General features: G+C 35.5%; 1 pseudogene; it reads left to right on the forward strand.

Annotated features, from left to right (window-relative positions):
- The first annotated feature begins 347 nt into the window (after window positions 1-347).
- On the forward strand, window positions 348-806 carry LOC110317974 (annotated as a pseudogene).
- Window positions 807-6,908: the final 6,102 nt, after the last annotated feature.

Below are 6,908 nucleotides of genomic sequence, written 5' to 3' on the forward strand. Positions count from 1 at the left end.
AATGATTTTTCAATTCAGTGTGAAGAAGCTTTTGAGTTGGATGTAGCCCTGCTTTTCTATATTTGGTATCATTGCCCATGCTTTTGGTGTCAAATCCAAGAAATCATTGCAAAAAATAATGTCAAGAAATTTTTCCATTTAGAAGTACTTGAAATAAAAAGACTCATAGAAACTAGAAATGGTTGCCAAAAGCTAGGAGGAACAAGTAGGAAATTGCTGCTTAATGATTATTAACTTTTAAGGCATGAATAACTTCTTGAAATGTGCTGTAGAGTATAGTACTTATTTTACAAATATAACTGTATATGTAAAATATAATGAGAAGCCTCTTACTTTCTGCCACTCCCATGCTATCTAGACTGAGGAAGACCCAAAAACTTAAAGGCCATGTGAGCCACAGCCACAGCCTCATTGGTAAGCTCACCAAGCACCCAGGAGGCCAAGGGAATATTGGCAGCATCCATCTCCGCAGGATCAACTTCGTAAAATTTTATCCAGGTTATTTGGGAAAGTTGGTATGAGGCATTATGACTTTAAGAGGAACCAGAGCTGCTGCCCAACTGTAAACCTCAATAAATTATGGACATTTGGTTAGTGAGCAGACATGGATCATTGCTACAAAAAACAAGACTTGAGCTGTTCTTTCCACTGATGTTGTACTATCGAGCTACTACAAAGTACTTGGGAAGGGAAAGTTCCCTAAGCAGGCTGTTATTGTGAAGGCCAAATTCTTCAGCAGAAAGGATGAAGAAAAGATTAAGGGAATTGGAAGTGCCTGTGTCCTGGTGTCCTACAGCCACCTATAAAGTTAATTGGCTTATATTTTCCATGTGAAAAGAAATTATGACGAGAAGATAGATCACATTTAAAGTGACCCTATTCAATTATAAGTATCAGGTAAAATCACAAAAGGAAATAAGTAAACAATGGATTGCATTCAAACCTTAAGTGTGAGGAAGTTGTCCCAATATGTGCAAAAGTTTAATCATAAATATGCTCATATTTCAACTTGAATGCTATGAATTAAGAAATGCATATGAAATATATGATTTTTTTTATCTTTGGCTCTATAACATAATTCTTTACTCACAAACAATAAAGCAAAGATATATATGGTCTCAGAAATGTCTATTATATAGATACTTCTAATTAAGAATTTCCTTAACACATATATTTCATTCTCATAATTTTAACTTTTCTTGTGACTCCATATCACACCTAAAGTGTATCAAGAGTCCCATATGTGACAGACATGAATTCATTCCTATACATACATTACCATATTTTCAAATTTAATTATAGAATCACTATAATCATTTCTATATATAAATGAATAAATCAATCCTTAAATATAAAAAAATTATGTCCTATAAGTGAAGAAGACAAGTTTAAGAGCTACATATGATTCAGGATTATTCTTGACTTTTCTGGTTGGAGTGAGTAACTTATGAACACCACATTTTGCTTCAAAGGCAAAAGCTGTTCAAGAACACTTTTTTGGGGGGGGTAGAAATACGTCTTTTCACTATTTGATTTCTGCCTACTTATTTCCTAAAAATACACTTTTTGATTGTTCTAGCCTCAGAGAAAATCACTTTTCCATAAAGTGCCCATTATACTGTGTCAATGAATGTGATAGCATGCATAATTTACCTCAGAGAAGCATGTAATTACAAAATTAACCTTTTACTATTCTCTTGTTAATCAGTTATAGAAAAGGATGGAAGATTAGAACATTAGCAACAGTGTCCACTGTGCTATTGTTCCTTTTTATTTCTAAGTTACCAGATAATGATAATATTCTCAAAGAAAAGTGGTGGAACATGTTAAACAGACATGACATTTTTCGTGTATAGCATGACCTATTACAAATGTATTTCACTACTTTAAAATATAGCTATTCAGTGCTTGCAGTTTGTTTAAATGACAGGAAATTCATGACCCTAATTTTTACATCTAAAGTTAAAACCATACATTTCATAAAAAATAGCATGACTGTACTTCACTAGTTTGTTTTTATGATTAAGTCACAAGCTTGTGACATAGGAGTGTTGTCTTCTGAAAACTTGAGGGACATTGCCAGACCTTTCTCTTCCCCAGACACTTAAAATGGCCTCCTCAAGCCGAAGAAGAATACCTTATATTGCCAAACTATCAAATGTCAAAGTCATTTTTATAGTAAAAGTTTTGACCCTTTCAACCATGTCTACAAAGTTGGTGAAATTCCTAGTGTCACACATTTTAATTAAGAACCTAGAAATAACTCGATGCGTGAGGAATCAAACTGAACAATTTGAAATTGTGTTTTCAGGGATGTGAATAAATATATAATTTAACAATAATTAATAAAAATTTTGTCATGAATTTGAAAGAAGAAAAAGCAGAGTATAAAGGTGGTTTGCAAGACCAAAGGTCCTCTCTTCCCAATGATGGCCGACTAGGCCATCCTCTACTACATATGCAGCTAGAGACACGAGCTCTGGGGATACTGGTTAGTTCATATTGTTGTTCCACCTATAGGGTTGCAGACCCCTTCAACTCCTTGGGTACTTTCTCTAGCTCCTTCATTGTGGGCCCTGTGTTCCATCCTATAGATGACTGTGAGCNTCCACTTCTGTATTTGCTAGGCACTGGCATAGCCTCATACGAGACAGCTATATCAGGGTCCCTTCAGCAAAATCTTGCTGGCATATGCAATAGTGTCTGAGTTTTGTGGCTGCTGATGGGATGGATCCCCCAATACAGGGGAATGCCAGGGCCAAGAAGTGGGAGTAGGTGGGTAGGGGAGCAGGGCAGGGTGAGGGTATAGGGAACTTTTGGGATAGCATTTGAAATGTAAATAAAGAAAATATCTAATTAAAAAAAAGTTGGAAAAAAAGGTGGTTTGGATGAAGTAAAAGGAAGTGATATATGGCATAATTATATAATAACATCAAATCATAAAGTAACTAATTTTAAAGAAAAATGCCTGACAGTCTTTTAGCCATTCACTTTGATATGCCCAATTCGTCCTTTTTCTCCTCAGGTTTGGGAACTCATATTGATGATACTTTGTGGGTTTATGTTCATATATTACTAAGAGTCACAAACTTAAAGAATGGAAAAAGATATTAAGCAACACCATATCTGACAGAGATCTTATATCCAAAATTCAGAACTCGGGAAACTAGAGATCAACAAACTGCATAATATTTTTGTTCTGTTTTGTGTTTCTTTTTGAGACAGTGTTTCTCTGTGTAGTCCTGGCTGTCCTGGAACTCACTCTGTAGACCAGGCTGGCCTTGAACTCAGAAATCTGCCTGCCTCTGCCTCCCAAGTGCTGCGATTAAAGGTGTGTGGGGGCCACCACGCCTGGCATTCATAATATAATTTTTAAAGCTGGAGAATAGAAATAAACAGATAATTCTTAGCAGAGCAAAGTCAAAAGCCAAGAAACACTTTTTAAAAGTTCAACATCCTTAGCCATCAAAGAAATGCAAATAAAAATGATTTTGAGATTCCAACTCACACCTGTCAGAGTGGCTAAGATCAAGAACACAAATGACAATTCATGCTGATAAGGCTGTGGAACAAAGGGGAAACTTCTCCCCTGCTGGGGAAATGCAAACTTACACATCCATGTTGAAAATCAATATTGCAGGTTCTTAGAAAATTAGAAATAGATCTACCACAAGAGCCATCACTCTTGGGTATGTACCCAAAGGATGCTTGCTCCATCCAATCACAAAGACACTTGCTCAACTATGTTTGTAGCAGCTTTTATTCATAATATGCCAGAGCTAGAAACAGTAAACAACCCAGCTGACCTCAACCAAATAATATATAAAGAAAATGTAGTACAATGGACTATTACTCTGCTGTTAAAAAAAACAATGACTTCATGAAATTTGCAGGCTGGATGGAGCAAGGAAAAAAAATCATCCTTAGTGAACTAACCCAGACCTGGAAAGACAAAGCTGATTTTCCTTGCCTGCAGAGTGTGCTGGAACCAGAGCCTAGCATAATCATCATTAAGAAGGCCAGAGAGATTTCACTCAGTTGCTGATGGGAGCAGATACAGAGTATCACAGTCAAACCTTAGGTAGAGCTCAGGTATCCAGTGGAAGAGGGGGAGAAATAATAGAAGGAACATGTTAGGTCAGGGACACACCAGGAGAACATAGACCACAGAACATATCTACTGGGACTCATGGGAACTTGGAGATAGCAGGGAATCTTTGAGAGGACCTGAGGGAATCTAGGTCCTCTTCATGTATGTTATAACTGTGTAGCTTGATGCTCTTGTGGAAATCCTAGGAGTATGAACATTGGTTGTCACTGACTCTTTTGCCTACTTTTGTGACTCTTTTCTTCCTACTTATGCGCCTTGTTCAGCCTTAATGTGATGGTCTGTGCCTGGTTTTATTGCAGTTTATTATGTTGTGTTGGGTTGATGTCCCCGAGAGGCCTGCTCATCTCTGAGGAGAAGAGGGGGTGAGTTTTGTGGAGAGTGGCGGCAAGGAGAAGAGGGGAAGAGGATTGAAAAAGTGGAGGACCGAAAAATTGTGGTTGGGATATAATGTGTAAGAGAAGAATAAAAGAATAAATAAAAAAAAAAAATAAAGAATTTGTGTAAACCACACTGATCAGTGAACAGGTCTGGAGAGGATTACCAAAAATTTTAACTGACTCGGAGGGTCAAACTTATGGTGGGTGGATTTGAATCATATAAGAAATCTCACTCTGTATAGTCTGCCCTGTAAGTAAGACAGGATAGGGTGTTCTCAATATTTGGGGGAGGGTCGCTGTACTTCTTTGGCTGTGAGGTTAGTTCCTTACACAGGGGGAATACAGAATGGATCTGCCTAATTTCCTGCTTTTAGTGCCTGCTTTGACTTCCTTCCCTCAATGACAGGCTATGATTTGGGATCTTAAGCTGAAGTAAACCCTTTCTTCCTTTATTGATATGTGTCAGTGTTTTCCATCATACCAAGATATGTACAGCTAGAATATATTTCATACAAATTAGTTATTTTACTTTATTGTCTGAACCATTGTTTCCCTATATAGGCATATATGTTTCTGTCTTTACCAGTCTATACAATTTGCCAACTAGGCAAAATGTTTCTGAGAGGATTTACACAATTATTTTCAGATGGAAAACCTTACTAAAAAAAAAAAACTATGTGTTTAGGTGGATATTAAACTTAAGAAGTATTTTTTATAGACCTCAAGAGCCTTGGGAATATCTATAATTGAGTACAAACCAACTCATGGAGTTGAAATATTTCATCTGATATTTAATATAACATAATCTTTAATTTTTTTGTATTTTAATTATTTTTAGTTGTAAATAATGTAATATATTTTGCTCCACAATGCTAGATATTTATATTCATTATTGTTTTGACATCATGCTATTTTTAATGCATTTTTCCAGTGTGTACACTTATAATCCTATCATCTCACTATTAGAATGAACAGGGTTTTTCTTATCTCTATTTACCCTGTTGTATGATAGAACACCAGAATTTACACTTTGCTTAACAATGAGAATGTACCTATGAATCAACCTTTCTCTACTTTATGTAAATTCTCACCACTTATAAACAAAAGAATGGATTATAGATTTAAATATACAACCTCCAATTATGAAATTAATAGAAGAAAACATGAAAGAAATATTTTAATCTGGTTTTTAGGGGATTCTTAGAAATTTGCTTCCTACTTCTATGAATTCAGGTTTTTGTTTCTTTGGGTTTATGTGACTTGACACACTGTGCTGTTTGTTATTATATACTTGAAGTATATAATTCAGTATTTTACTTAGTATAGTTTTCTCCAATACTGTCCATGTTGTTACAAATGCTACAAATTAGAAGCCTATATAGTTTCTGGTTTGAAAGTATTATGATGTTTATATACACCAATTTTTAAAAGTCTGGTCAACTATTAATGAACAATGAAGCCAATTTAATACTGTGGATATTCTAAGAAGGGTTATAGAAAACATTTTTTTTCTTTTTTTCTTTCTTTCTTTTGGTGTTTTCCTTAGAGTATTAATGTAACTCCTGTCGATAAGGGCAATTTTAGTTTAAGCTGTGTGAGAAAACTCTATATTTGCTTCAATAAAATCCATATTACTCTATATTTGTAGAGAAAGTCTCTGAGAGTACTCTCTCCTCTGTACTCCTGCCAAGATGTGTTTGCTATCTTGTGATAAAAGCCAAGAATGTAAAGAGAAATCTTGCAGAGGTTTTGTTTATCAGAATGTCTGTCTGGGACAATTTAAACCCCATCATGTATTTACTCACTATTGAGCCTTTGAGTTCTTTATAAATCTTCACAATGTCTTGTGAGAGGACAGTTTTCAAATATTACCCCCAATTCTGTCCATTTTCCATTAGCTCTGTTAAATGTGTTCTTTGCTGTATAGAGACTTAAACAGTTTGACACCAATCCATTTTTTGGATTGTCATTTTTTGTTTTTTAATCTTTGGCTTCTAAGGTAATCCCCCCCCCAACACACACACACACACACACACACACACACACACACACACACACACACACACACATACACACAAACACCAAAATTTGCCCTGGAAAATATCTGGGAAGAAGTATTTCTTACATTTTGTCTTCTAATAGTTTCATAATGTGGGGTATACATTTAAGTCTATAATCCATGTTGAATTGCAGTTTATAAAATGAAAGTTTTAGATGTAGTTTCATGCATCTCTATGTGGACATCCAAGTTTTCTATCACCACTGAAGAAAGTTATTTTCCCGACTGTTTGTTCTTTGGTCCTTTCATAAGAAATCAATTGACTCTAAATATTAGAAATGTGTCTGGACCTCTAAGAGTTCTCAGAGACTGAGCCACCTCTCAAAGAACATACACGGGCTAAAATGAGGACCCTGGCACA

The sequence above is a fragment of the Mus pahari genome, chromosome 3, assembly GCF_900095145.1.
Source record: "Mus pahari chromosome 3, PAHARI_EIJ_v1.1, whole genome shotgun sequence".
In the NCBI taxonomy this organism is placed as follows: Eukaryota; Metazoa; Chordata; class Mammalia; order Rodentia; family Muridae; genus Mus; species Mus pahari.